The 14,095-nt window shown below is 46.5% G+C and overlaps 5 non-coding genes and 1 pseudogene across 5 annotated transcripts; all 6 read right to left on the reverse strand.

The window, feature by feature from the left end:
- Window positions 1-507: 507 nt before the first annotated feature.
- Window positions 508-626, reverse strand: LOC147081681 (5S ribosomal RNA). The gene has a single exon (XR_015076508.1). It is a non-coding gene; the product is annotated as a 5S ribosomal RNA (ribosomal RNA).
- Window positions 627-3,047: 2,421 nt separating this feature from the next.
- Window positions 3,048-3,166, reverse strand: LOC147081682 (5S ribosomal RNA). Its single transcript, XR_015076509.1, has one exon. It is a non-coding gene; the product is annotated as a 5S ribosomal RNA (ribosomal RNA).
- A 2,417-nt stretch (window positions 3,167-5,583) lies between these two features.
- On the reverse strand, window positions 5,584-5,702 carry LOC147081683 (5S ribosomal RNA). The gene has a single exon (XR_015076511.1). It is a non-coding gene; the product is annotated as a 5S ribosomal RNA (ribosomal RNA).
- A 2,415-nt stretch (window positions 5,703-8,117) lies between these two features.
- Window positions 8,118-8,236, reverse strand: LOC147081684 (5S ribosomal RNA). Its single transcript, XR_015076512.1, has one exon. It is a non-coding gene; the product is annotated as a 5S ribosomal RNA (ribosomal RNA).
- Window positions 8,237-10,663: 2,427 nt separating this feature from the next.
- On the reverse strand, window positions 10,664-10,782 carry LOC147081685 (5S ribosomal RNA). Its single transcript, XR_015076513.1, has one exon. It is a non-coding gene; the product is annotated as a 5S ribosomal RNA (ribosomal RNA).
- Window positions 10,783-13,195: 2,413 nt separating this feature from the next.
- Window positions 13,196-13,315, reverse strand: LOC147081686 (5S ribosomal RNA; annotated as a pseudogene).
- Between the last annotated feature and the right edge of the window lie 780 nt (window positions 13,316-14,095).

A 14,095-nucleotide genomic window follows, 5' to 3' on the forward strand; every position in this document is an offset into this window, starting at 1 on the left:
CCAATTCCGCCCATTTTGAAGCCAGGTCTCCGTTATGGCTACTATTGCATAACCCCATGTGGCAACTTGCGCCTGCAACTCGTCAATCTTATTTGTAACGCTCCTCGCATTAACACACATGCATTTCAACAGCATGCTAGTTGGCTTTGCTTTTTTCCTGAATTTAACTGCTGCTCTTTCTACATTCTTCTTTGTTCTGTTGCTGTTTGTCCCTCCGAGTTTTCTATGCACCTTGTCTCTCCTCTCTGCTGCTGTGTCCTGGTGGCCCTCCGCCAGTGTGTGTATTTTGGCTATCTTATTTTCTTCTTCTGCTTATTTCGGCCCTGTGTCTGGAGCCCCTTGCATTTGTGTAGCAGCAGGAGAATGTGCAGCGAAGAAATGGTCAAAGGAAAGCGAGAGAGAGAGAGAGAGAGAGAGAGAGAGAGCAGCAAAAAGGATGTTGATTGATTAAGAGCAGTGTGTGCGCGTGTGTGTGCAAAACGTCGAGCAGCCTGTGGCGGCAGCAAAAGCCTACTGCACCTGGTATTCCCAGGCAGTCTCCCATCCAAGTACTAACCAGGCCTGACTCTGCTTAGCTTCCGAGATCAGACGAGATCGGGCGCATTCAGACTAGTATGGCCGTAGGCATATGCTAGCTGGCTTTCTCTTTACTTAAAGCTGTCGCCCATTTTTTTCTCTTCTACGCATTCATACAAGTATTCAACACTCAATTTACATTTACAAATTTTACTCCTCCCGCAACCCCCCACCCCCCCTCCACCTCTTCTTGCTGCTCTGCCTCCCACACAAACAAACTACAAGCCCAACCCTTCATTGCCTTCTATTCAAATATTACATCAAATAAACATGCTCAAACACCAAGTCTTAAGGGCTGTAGCATCTTTCAAACTGGACAAATACCCAGGCCCGCATCAAATCTATCCCACACTCTTAAGAGAAGTAAGACACCAAATAGCACAGGCTCTCACCATCATTTTACAATCCTCTCTGGCTACAGGTGTGGTGCCCGACCACTGGAGGACTGCTAACGTGCTACCGTTCTTTCAAAAGGGAGAGAGGGATAGACCGCATAATTACAGGCCAGTCAGCCTAACCTCGGTGGTGGGAAAATTATTGGAAAAAGTTCTGAGGGACAGGAGAAATCTTCATTTAGAAAGACACGGATTAATCAGGGACAGTCAGCATGGATTTCTTAACGGAAGGTCGTGTCTGACTAACGCAATTCAATTTTTCGAGGAGGTAACAAGGAGGGTCGATGAGGGTAGTGCCTTTGATGTAGTCTATATGGATTTTAGCAAGGCTTTTGATAAGGTCCCGCATGCCAGATTGGTCACGAAAGTAAAAGCCCATGGGATCCAAGGCAAAGTGGCAAGTTGGATCCAAAATTGGCTCAGAGGCAGGAAACAAAGGGTAATGGTCGAAGGGTGTTTTTGTGACCGGAAGGCTGTTTCCAGTGGGGTTCCGCAGGGCTCACAGAATCACAGAAACCCCACAGTGCAGATAGAGGCCATTTCGGCCCATCGAGCCTGCAGCGACTCAGTACTGGGCCCTTTGCTTTTTCTGGTATATATCAATGATTTGGATTTGAATGTAGGAAGTATGATTAAGAAGTTTGCAGATGATACAAAAATTGGCCGTGTGGTTAATAATGAAACAGAATGCTGTAGACTGCAGGAAGATATCAATGGACTCGTCTAGTGGGCAGAACAGTGGCAAATGGAATTCAGTTGGAATACACAATAAATGGTAGGACACTGAGAAATGCAGAGGATCAGCGGGACCTTGGAGTGCATGTCCACAGATCCCTGAAGGTAGCAGGACAGGTAGATAAAGTGGTTAAGCAGGCATACGGGATACTTGCCTTTATTAGCCGAGGCGTAGAATATAAGAGCGGGGAGGTTATGCTTCAACTGTATAAAACACTAGTTAGGCCGCAGCTAGAGTGCCGCGTGCAGTTCTGGTCACCACATTACAAGAAGGATGCGATTGCACTAGAGAAGGTGCAGAGGAGATTTCCGAGGATGTTGCCTGGGCTGGGGAATTTTAGTTATGAGGAAAGATTGGATAGGCTGGGGTTGTTTTCTTTGGAACACAGGAGGCTGAGGCGAGACCTAATTGAGGTGTGTAAAATTATGAGGGGCCGAGATAGAGTGGATAGGAAGGACCTATTTCCCTTAGCAGAAGGGTCAATAATAGATTTCAAGTAATTGGTAGGAGGTTTACAGGGAATTTGAGGAGACATTTTTTCACCCAGTGAACGGTGGGGGTCTGGAATGCACTGCCTGAAAGGGTGGTAGAGGCAGAAACCCTCATCACGTTTAAAAAGTACTTGGATATGCACTTGAACTGCCGTAACCTACAAGGCTACGGACCAAGTGCTGTAAAGTGGGATTTGGGTGGATTGCTCTTTGTCGGCTGGCACGGACAAGATGGGCCGAATGGCCTCCTTCTGTGCTGTAAATTTCTATGATTCTGCCTGATCATGTGACATCTGCCCACACGACTTCTACAAATGTTATTACATTGTAGCCAGGATTGTTTAGTTTCCAATTCCGCCCATTTTGAAGCCAGGTCTCCGTTATGGCTACTATTGCATAACCCCATGTGGCAACTTGCGCCTGCAACTCGTCAATCTTATTTGTAACGCTCCTCGCATTAACACACATGCATTTCAACAGCATGCTAGTTGGCTTTGCTTTTTTCCTGAATTTAACTGCTGCTCTTTCTACATTCTTCTTTGTTCTGTTGCTGTTTGTCCCTCCGAGTTTTCTATGCACCTTGTCTCTCCTCTCTGCTGCTGTGTCCTGGTGGCCCTCCGCCAGTGTGTGTATTTTGGCTATCTTATTTTCTTCTTCTGCTTATTTCGGCCCTGTGTCTGGAGCCCCTTGCATTTGTGTAGCAGCAGGAGAATGTGCAGCGAAGAAATGGTCAAAGGAAAGCGAGAGAGAGAGAGAGAGAGAGAGAGAGAGAGAGCAGCAAAAAGGATGTTGATTGATTAAGAGCAGTGTGTGCGCGCAAAACGTCGAGCAGCCTGTGGCGGCAGCAAAAGCCTACTGCACCTGGTATTCCCAGGCAGTCTCCCATCCAAGTACTAACCAGGCCTGACTCTGCTTAGCTTCCGAGATCAGACGAGATCGGGCGCATTCAGACTAGTATGGCCGTAGGCATATGCTAGCTGGCTTTCTCTTTACTTAAAGCTGTCGCCCATTTTTTTCTCTTCTACGCATTCATACAAGTATTCAACACTCAATTTACATTTACAAATTTTACTCCTCCCGCAACCCCCCACCCCCCCTCCACCTCTTCTTGCTGCTCTGCCTCCCACACAAACAAACTACAAGCCCAACCCTTCATTGCCTTCTATTCAAATATTACATCAAATAAACATGCTCAAACACCAAGTCTTAAGGGCTGTAGCATCTTTCAAACTGGACAAATACCCAGGCCCGCATCAAATCTATCCCACACTCTTAAGAGAAGTAAGACACCAAATAGCACAGGCTCTCACCATCATTTTACAATCCTCTCTGGCTACAGGTGTGGTGCCCGACCACTGGAGGACTGCTAACGTGCTACCGTTCTTTCAAAAGGGAGAGAGGGATAGACCGCATAATTACAGGCCAGTCAGCCTAACCTCGGTGGTGGGAAAATTATTGGAAAAAGTTCTGAGGGACAGGAGAAATCTTCATTTAGAAAGACACGGATTAATCAGGGACAGTCAGCATGGATTTCTTAACGGAAGGTCGTGTCTGACTAACGCAATTCAATTTTTCGAGGAGGTAACAAGGAGGGTCGATGAGGGTAGTGCCTTTGATGTAGTCTATATGGATTTTAGCAAGGCTTTTGATAAGGTCCCACATGCCAGATTGGTCACGAAAGTAAAAGCCCATGGGATCCAAGGCAAAGTGGCAAGTTGGATCCAAAATTGGCTCAGAGGCAGGAAACAAAGGGTAATGGTCGAAGGGTGTTTTTGTGACCGGAAGGCTGTTTCCAGTGGGGTTCCGCAGGGCTCACAGAATCACAGAAACCCCACAGTGCAGATAGAGGCCATTTCGGCCCATCGAGCCTGCACCGACTCAGTACTGGGCCCTTTGCTTTTTCTGGTATATATCAATGATTTGGATTTGAATGTAGGAAGTATGATTAAGAAGTTTGCAGATGATACAAAAATTGGCCGTGTGGTTAATAATGAAACAGAATGCTGTAGACTGCAGGAAGATATCAATGGACTCGTCTAGTGGGCAGAACAGTGGCAAATGGAATTCAGTTGGAATACACAATAAATGGTAGGACACTGAGAAATGCAGAGGATCAGCGGGACCTTGGAGTGCATGTCCACAGATCCCTGAAGGTAGCAGGACAGGTAGATAAAGTGGTTAAGCAGGCATACGGGATACTTGCCTTTATTAGCCGAGGCGTAGAATATAAGAGCGGGGAGGTTATGCTTCAACTGTATAAAACACTAGTTAGGCCGCAGCTAGAGTGCCGCGTGCAGTTCTGGTCACCACATTACAAGAAGGATGCGATTGCACTAGAGAAGGTGCAGAGGAGATTTCCGAGGATGTTGCCTGGGCTGGGGAATTTTAGTTATGAGGAAAGATTGGATAGGCTGGGGTTGTTTTCTTTGGAACACAGGAGGCTGAGGCGAGACCTAATTGAGGTGTGTAAAATTATGAGGGGCCGAGATAGAGTGGATAGGAAGGACCTATTTCCCTTAGCAGAAGGGTCAATAATAGATTTCAAGTAATTGGTAGGAGGTTTACAGGGAATTTGAGGAGACATTTTTTCACCCAGTGAATGGTGGGGGTCTGGAATGCACTGCCTGAAAGGGTGGTAGAGGCAGAAACCCTCATCACGTTTAAAAAGTACTTGGATATGCACTTGAACTGCCGTAACCTACAAGGCTACGGACCAAGTGCTGTAAAGTGGGATTTGGGTGGATTGCTCTTTGTCGGCTGGCACGGACAAGATGGGCCGAATGGCCTCCTTCTGTGCTGTAAATTTCTATGATTCTGCCTGATCATGTGACATCTGCCCACACGACTTCTACAAATGTTATTACATTGTAGCCAGGATTGTTTAGTTTCCAATTCCGCCCATTTTGAAGCCAGGTCTCCGTTATGGCTACTATTGCATAACCCCATGTGGCAACTTGCGCCTGCAACTCGTCAATCTTATTTGTAACGCTCCTCGCATTAACACACATGCATTTCAACAGCATGCTAGTTGGCTTTGCTTTTTTCCTGAATTTAACTGCTGCTCTTTCCACATTCTTCTTTGTTCTGTTGCTGTTTGTCCCTCCGAGTTTTCTATGCACCTTGTCTCTCCTCTCTGCTGCTGTGTCCTGGTGGCCCTCCGCCAGTGTGTGTATTTTGGCTATCTTATTTTCTTCTTCTGCTTATTTCGGCCCTGTGTCTGGAGCCCCTTGCATTTGTGTAGCAGCAGGAGAATGTGCAGCGAAGAAATGGTCAAAGGAAAGCGAGAGAGAGAGAGAGAGAGAGAGAGAGAGCAGCAAAAAGGATGTTGATTGATTAAGAGCAGTGTGTGCGCGCAAAACGTCGAGCAGCCTGTGGTGGCAGCAAAAGCCTACTGCACCTGGTATTCCCAGGCAGTCTCCCATCCAAGTACTAACCAGGCCTGACTCTGCTTAGCTTCCGAGATCAGACGAGATCGGGCGCATTCAGACTAGTATGGCCGTAGGCATATGCTAGCTGGCTTTCTCTTTACTTAAAGCTGTCGCCCATTTTTTTCTCTTCTACGCATTCATACAAGTATTCAACACTCAATTTACATTTACAAATTTTACTCCTCCCGCAACCCCCCACCCCCCCTCCACCTCTTCTTGCTGCTCTGCCTCCCACACAAACAAACTACAAGCCCAACCCTTCATTGCCTTCTATTCAAATATTACATCAAATAAACATGCTCAAACACCAAGTCTTAAGGGCTGTAGCATCTTTCAAACTGGACAAATACCCAGGCCCGCATCAAATCTATCCCACACTCTTAAGAGAAGTAAGACACCAAATAGCACAGGCTCTCACCATCATTTTACAATCCTCTCTGGCTACAGGTGTGGTGCCCGACCACTGGAGGACTGCTAACGTGCTACCGTTCTTTCAAAAGGGAGAGAGGGATAGACCGCATAATTACAGGCCAGTCAGCCTAACCTCGGTGGTGTGAAAATTATTGGAAAAAGTTCTGAGGGACAGGAGAAATCTTCATTTAGAAAGACACGGATTAATCAGGGACAGTCAGCATGGATTTCTTAACGGAAGGTCGTGTCTGACTAACGCAATTCAATTTTTCGAGGAGGTAACAAGGAGGGTCGATGAGGGTAGTGCCTTTGATGTAGTCTATATGGATTTTAGCAAGGCTTTTGATAAGGTCCCACATGCCAGATTGGTCACGAAAGTAAAAGCCCATGGGATCCAAGGCAAAGTGGCAAGTTGGATCCAAAATTGGCTCAGAGGCAGGAAACAAAGGGTAATGGTCGAAGGGTGTTTTTGTGACCGGAAGGCTGTTTCCAGTGGGGTTCCGCAGGGCTCACAGAATCACAGAAACCCCACAGTGCAGATAGAGGCCATTTCGGCCCATCGAGCCTGCAGCGACTCAGTACTGGGCCCTTTGCTTTTTCTGGTATATATCAATGATTTGGATTTGAATGTAGGAAGTATGATTAAGAAGTTTGCAGATGATACAAAAATTGGCCGTGTGGTTAATAATGAAACAGAATGCTGTAGACTGCAGGAAGATATCAATGGACTCGTCTAGTGGGCAGAACAGTGGCAAATGGAATTCAGTTGGAATACACAATAAATGGTAGGACACTGAGAAATGCAGAGGATCAGCGGGACCTTGGAGTGCATGTCCACAGATCCCTGAAGGTAGCAGGACAGGTAGATAAAGTGGTTAAGCAGGCATACGGGATACTTGCCTTTATTAGCCGAGGCGTAGAATATAAGAGCGGGGAGGTTATGCTTCAACTGTATAAAACACTAGTTAGGCCGCAGCTAGAGTGCCGCGTGCAGTTCTGGTCACCACATTACAAGAAGGATGCGATTGCACTAGAGAAGGTGCAGAGGAGATTTCCGAGGATGTTGCCTGGGCTGGGGAATTTTAGTTATGAGGAAAGATTGGATAGGCTGGGGTTGTTTTCTTTGGAACACAGGAGGCTGAGGCGAGACCTAATTGAGGTGTGTAAAATTATGAGGGGCCGAGATAGAGTGGATAGGAAGGACCTATTTCCCTTAGCAGAAGGGTCAATAATAGATTTCAAGTAATTGGTAGGAGGTTTACAGGGAATTTGAGGAGACATTTTTTCACCCAGTGAATGGTGGGGGTCTGGAATGCACTGCCTGAAAGGGTGGTAGAGGCAGAAACCCTCATCACGTTTAAAAAGTACTTGGATATGCACTTGAACTGCCGTAACCTACAAGGCTACGGACCAAGTGCTGTAAAGTGGGATTTGGGTGGATTGCTCTTTGTCGGCTGGCACGGACAAGATGGGCCGAATGGCCTCCTTCTGTGCTGTAAATTTCTATGATTCTGCCTGATCATGTGACATCTGCCCACACGACTTCTACAAATGTTATTACATTGTAGCCAGGATTGTTTAGTTTCCAATTCCGCCCATTTTGAAGCCAGGTCTCCGTTATGGCTACTATTGCATAACCCCATGTGGCAACTTGCGCCTGCAACTCGTCAATCTTATTTGTAACGCTCCTCGCATTAACACACATGCATTTCAACAGCATGCTAGTTGGCTTTGCTTTTTTCCTGAATTTAACTGCTGCTCTTTCTACATTCTTCTTTGTTCTGTTGCTGTTTGTCCCTCCGAGTTTTCTATGCACCTTGTCTCTCCTCTCTGCTGCTGTGTCCTGGTGGCCCTCCGCCAGTGTGTGTATTTTGGCTATCTTATTTTCTTCTTCTGCTTATTTCGGCCCTGTGTCTGGAGCCCCTTGCATTTGTGTAGCAGCAGGAGAATGTGCAGCGAAGAAATGGTCAAAGGAAAGCGAGAGAGAGAGAGAGAGAGAGAGAGAGCAGCAAAAAGGATGTTGATTGATTAAGAGCAGTGTGTGCGCGCAAAACGTTGAGCAGCCTGTGGTGGCAGCAAAAGCCTACTGCACCTGGTATTCCCAGGCAGTCTCCCATCCAAGTACTAACCAGGCCTGACTCTGCTTAGCTTCCGAGATCAGACGAGATCGGGCGCATTCAGACTAGTATGGCCGTAGGCATATGCTAGCTGGCTTTCTCTTTACTTAAAGCTGTCGCCCATTTTTTTCTCTTCTACGCATTCATACAAGTATTCAACACTCAATTTACATTTACAAATTTTACTCCTCCCGCAACCCCCCACCCCCCCTCCACCTCTTCTTGCTGCTCTGCCTCCCACACAAACAAACTACAAGCCCAACCCTTCATTGCCTTCTATTCAAATATTACATCAAATAAACATGCTCAAACACCAAGTCTTAAGGGCTGTAGCATCTTTCAAACTGGACAAATACCCAGGCCCGCATCAAATCTATCCCACACTCTTAAGAGAAGTAAGACACCAAATAGCACAGGCTCTCACCATCATTTTACAATCCTCTCTGGCTACAGGTGTGGTGCCCGACCACTGGAGGACTGCTAACGTGCTACCGTTCTTTCAAAAGGGAGAGAGGGATAGACCGCATAATTACAGGCCAGTCAGCCTAACCTCGGTGGTGTGAAAATTATTGGAAAAAGTTCTGAGGGACAGGAGAAATCTTCATTTAGAAAGACACGGATTAATCAGGGACAGTCAGCATGGATTTCTTAACGGAAGGTCGTGTCTGACTAACGCAATTCAATTTTTCGAGGAGGTAACAAGGAGGGTCGATGAGGGTAGTGCCTTTGATGTAGTCTATATGGATTTTAGCAAGGCTTTTGATAAGGTCCCACATGCCAGATTGGTCACGAAAGTAAAAGCCCATGGGATCCAAGGCAAAGTGGCAAGTTGGATCCAAAATTGGCTCAGAGGCAGGAAACAAAGGGTAATGGTCGAAGGGTGTTTTTGTGACCGGAAGGCTGTTTCCAGTGGGGTTCCGCAGGGCTCACAGAATCACAGAAACCCCACAGTGCAGATAGAGGCCATTTCGGCCCATCGAGCCTGCAGCGACTCAGTACTGGGCCCTTTGCTTTTTCTGGTATATATCAATGATTTGGATTTGAATGTAGGAAGTATGATTAAGAAGTTTGCAGATGATACAAAAATTGGCCGTGTGGTTAATAATGAAACAGAATGCTGTAGACTGCAGGAAGATATCAATGGACTCGTCTAGTGGGCAGAACAGTGGCAAATGGAATTCAGTTGGAATACACAATAAATGGTAGGACACTGAGAAATGCAGAGGATCAGCGGGACCTTGGAGTGCATGTCCACAGATCCCTGAAGGTAGCAGGACAGGTAGATAAAGTGGTTAAGCAGGCATACGGGATACTTGCCTTTATTAGCCGAGGCGTAGAATATAAGAGCGGGGAGGTTATGCTTCAACTGTATAAAACACTAGTTAGGCCGCAGCTAGAGTGCCGCGTGCAGTTCTGGTCACCACATTACAAGAAGGATGCGATTGCACTAGAGAAGGTGCAGAGGAGATTTCCGAGGATGTTGCCTGGGCTGGGGAATTTTAGTTATGAGGAAAGATTGGATAGGCTGGGGTTGTTTTCTTTGGAACACAGGAGGCTGAGGCGAGACCTAATTGAGGTGTGTAAAATTATGAGGGGCCGAGATAGAGTGGATAGGAAGGACCTATTTCCCTTAGCAGAAGGGTCAATAATAGATTTCAAGTAATTGGTAGGAGGTTTACAGGGAATTTGAGGAGACATTTTTTCACCCAGTGAATGGTGGGGGTCTGGAATGCACTGCCTGAAAGGGTGGTAGAGGCAGAAACCCTCATCACGTTTAAAAAGTACTTGGATATGCACTTGAACTGCCGTAACCTACAAGGCTACGGACCAAGTGCTGTAAAGTGGGATTTGGGTGGATTGCTCTTTGTCGGCTGGCACGGACAAGATGGGCCGAATGGCCTCCTTCTGTGCTGTAAATTTCTATGATTCTGCCTGATCATGTGACATCTGCCCACACGACTTCTACAAATGTTATTACATTGTAGCCAGGATTGTTTAGTTTCCAATTCCGCCCATTTTGAAGCCAGGTCTCCGTTATGGCTACTATTGCATAACCCCATGTGGCAACTTGCGCCTGCAACTCGTCAATCTTATTTGTAACGCTCCTCGCATTAACACACATGCATTTCAACAGCATGCTAGTTGGCTTTGCTTTTTTCCTGAATTTAACTGCTGCTCTTTCTACATTCTTCTTTGTTCTGTTGCTGTTTGTCCCTCCGAGTTTTCTATGCACCTTGTCTCTCCTCTCTGCTGCTGTGTCCTGGTGGCCCTCCGCCAGTGTGTGTATTTTGGCTATCTTATTTTCTTCTTCTGCTTATTTCGGCCCTGTGTCTGGAGCCCCTTGCATTTGTGTAGCAGCAGGAGAATGTGCAGCGAAGAAATGGTCAAAGGAAAGCGAGAGAGAGAGAGAGAGAGAGAGAGAGAGAGCAGCAAAAAGGATGTTGATTGATTAAGAGCAGTGTGTGCGCGTGTGTGTGCAAAACGTCGAGCAGCCTGTGGCGGCAGCAAAAGCCTACTGCACCTGGTATTCCCAGGCAGTCTCCCATCCAAGTACTAACCAGGCCTGACTCTGCTTAGCTTCCGAGATCAGACGAGATCGGGCGCATTCAGACTAGTATGGCCGTAGGCATATGCTAGCTGGCTTTCTCTTTACTTAAAGCTGTCGCCCATTTTTTTCTCTTCTACGCATTCATACAAGTATTCAACACTCAATTTACATTTACAAATTTTACTCCTCCCGCAACCCCCCACCCCCCCTCCACCTCTTCTTGCTGCTCTGCCTCCCACACAAACAAACTACAAGCCCAACCCTTCATTGCCTTCTATTCAAATATTACATCAAATAAACATGCTCAAACACCAAGTCTTAAGGGCTGTAGCATCTTTCAAACTGGACAAATACCCAGGCCCGCATCAAATCTATCCCACACTCTTAAGAGAAGTAAGACACCAAATAGCACAGGCTCTCACCATCATTTTACAATCCTCTCTGGCTACAGGTGTGGTGCCCGACCACTGGAGGACTGCTAACGTGCTACCGTTCTTTCAAAAGGGAGAGAGGGATAGACCGCATAATTACAGGCCAGTCAGCCTAACCTCGGTGGTGGGAAAATTATTGGAAAAAGTTCTGAGGGACAGGAGAAATCTTCATTTAGAAAGACACGGATTAATCAGGGACAGTCAGCATGGATTTCTTAACGGAAGGTCGTGTCTGACTAACGCAATTCAATTTTTCGAGGAGGTAACAAGGAGGGTCGATGAGGGTAGTGCCTTTGATGTAGTCTATATGGATTTTAGCAAGGCTTTTGATAAGGTCCCACATGCCAGATTGGTCACGAAAGTAAAAGCCCATGGGATCCAAGGCAAAGTGGCAAGTTGGATCCAAAATTGGCTCAGAGGCAGGAAACAAAGGGTAATGGTCGAAGGGTGTTTTTGTGACCGGAAGGCTGTTTCCAGTGGGGTTCCGCAGGGCTCACAGAATCACAGAAACCCCACAGTGCAGATAGAGGCCATTTCGGCCCATCGAGCCTGCACCGACTCAGTACTGGGCCCTTTGCTTTTTCTGGTATATATCAATGATTTGGATTTGAATGTAGGAAGTATGATTAAGAAGTTTGCAGATGATACAAAAATTGGCCGTGTGGTTAATAATGAAACAGAATGCTGTAGACTGCAGGAAGATATCAATGGACTCGTCTAGTGGGCAGAACAGTGGCAAATGGAATTCAGTTGGAATACACAATAAATGGTAGGACACTGAGAAATGCAGAGGATCAGCGGGACCTTGGAGTGCATGTCCACAGATCCCTGAAGGTAGCAGGACAGGTAGATAAAGTGGTTAAGCAGGCATACGGGATACTTGCCTTTATTAGCCGAGGCGTAGAATATAAGAGCGGGGAGGTTATGCTTCAACTGTATAAAACACTAGTTAGGCCGCAGCTAGAGTGCCGCGTGCAGTTCTGGTCACCACATTACAAGAAGGATGCGATTGCACTAGAGAAGGTGCAGAGGAGATTTCCGAGGATGTTGCCTGGGCTGGGGAATTTTAGTTATGAGGAAAGATTGGATAGGCTGGGGTTGTTTTCTTTGGAACACAGGAGGCTGAGGCGAGACCTAATTGAGGTGTGTAAAATTATGAGGGGCCGAGATAGAGTGGATAGGAAGGACCTATTTCCCTTAGCAGAAGGGTCAATAATAGATTTCAAGTAATTGGTAGGAGGTTTACAGGGAATTTGAGGAGACATTTTTTCACCCAGTGAATGGTGGGGGTCTGGAATGCACTGCCTGAAAGGGTGGTAGAGGCAGAAACCCTCATCACGTTTAAAAAGTACTTGGATATGCACTTGAACTGCCGTAACCTACAAGGCTACGGACCAAGTGCTGTAAAGTGGGATTTGGGTGGATTGCTCTTTGTCGGCTGGCACGGACAAGATGGGCCGAATGGCCTCCTTCTGTGCTGTAAATTTCTATGATTCTGCCTGATCATGTGACATCTGCCCACACGACTTCTACAAATGTTATTACATTGTAGCCAGGATTGTTTAGTTTCCAATTCCGCCCATTTTGAAGCCAGGTCTCCGTTATGGCTACTATTGCATAACCCCATGTGGCAACTTGCGCCTGCAACTCGTCAATCTTATTTGTAACGCTCCTCGCATTAACACACATGCATTTCAACAGCATGCTAGTTGGCTTTGCTTTTTTCCTGAATTTAACTGCTGCTCTTTCTACATTCTTCTTTGTTCTGTTGCTGTTTGTCCCTCCGAGTTTTCTATGCACCTTGTCTCTCCTCTCTGCTGCTGTGTCCTGGTGGCCCTCCGCCAGTGTGTGTATTTTGGCTATCTTATTTTCTTCTTCTGCTTATTTCGGCCCTGTGTCTGGAGCCCCTTGCATTTGTGTAGCAGCAGGAGAATGTGCAGCGAAGAAATGGTCAAAGGAAAGCGAGAGAGAGAGACAGAGAGAGAGAGCAGCAAAAAGGATGTTGATTGATTAAGAGCAGTGTGTGCGCGCAAAACGTTGAGCAGCCTGTGGTGGCAGCAAAAGCCTACTGCACCTGGTATTCCCAGGCAGTCTCCCATCCAAGTACTAACCAGGCCTGACTCTGCTTAGCTTCCAGAGATCAGACGAGATCGGGCGCATTCAGACTAGTATGGCCGTAGGCATATGCTAGCTGGCTTTCTCTTTACTTAAAGCTGTCGCCCATTTTTTTCTCTTCTACGCATTCATACAAGTATTCAACACTCAATTTACATTTACAAATTTTACTCCTCCCGCAACCCCCCACCCCCCCTCCACCTCTTCTTGCTGCTCTGCCTCCCACACAAACAAACTACAAGCCCAACCCTTCATTGCCTTCTATTCAAATATTACATCAAATAAACATGCTCAAACACCAAGTCTTAAGGGCTGTAGCATCTTTCAAACTGGACAAATACCCAGGCCCGCATCAAATCTATCCCACACTCTTAAGAGAAGTAAGACACCAAATAGCACAGGCTCTCACCATCATTTTACAATCCTCTCTGGCTACAGGTGTGGTGCCCGACCACTGGAGGACTGCTAACGTGCTACCGTTCTTTCAAAAGGGAGAGAGGGATAGACCGCATAATTACAGGCCAGTCAGCCTAACCTCGGTGGTGGGAAAATTATTGGAAAAAGTTCTGAGGGACAGGAGAAATCTTCATTTAGAAAGACACGGATTAATCAGGGACAGTCAGCATGGATTTCTTAACGGAAGGTCGTGTCTGACTAACGCAATTCAATTTTTCGAGGAGGTAACAAGGAGGGTCGATGAGGGTAGTGCCTTTGATGTAGTCTATATGGATTTTAGCAAGGCTTTTGATAAGGTCCCACATGCCAGATTGGTCATGAAAGTAAAAGCCCATGGGATCCAAGGCAAAGTGGCAAGTTGGATCCAAAATTGGCTCAGAGGCAGGAAACA

Source organism: Somniosus microcephalus, unplaced genomic scaffold, assembly GCF_052327205.1.
Source record: "Somniosus microcephalus isolate GS21.2 unplaced genomic scaffold, FLI_Smic_1.0 scaffold493, whole genome shotgun sequence".
NCBI lineage: Eukaryota > Metazoa > Chordata > Chondrichthyes > Squaliformes > Somniosidae > Somniosus > Somniosus microcephalus.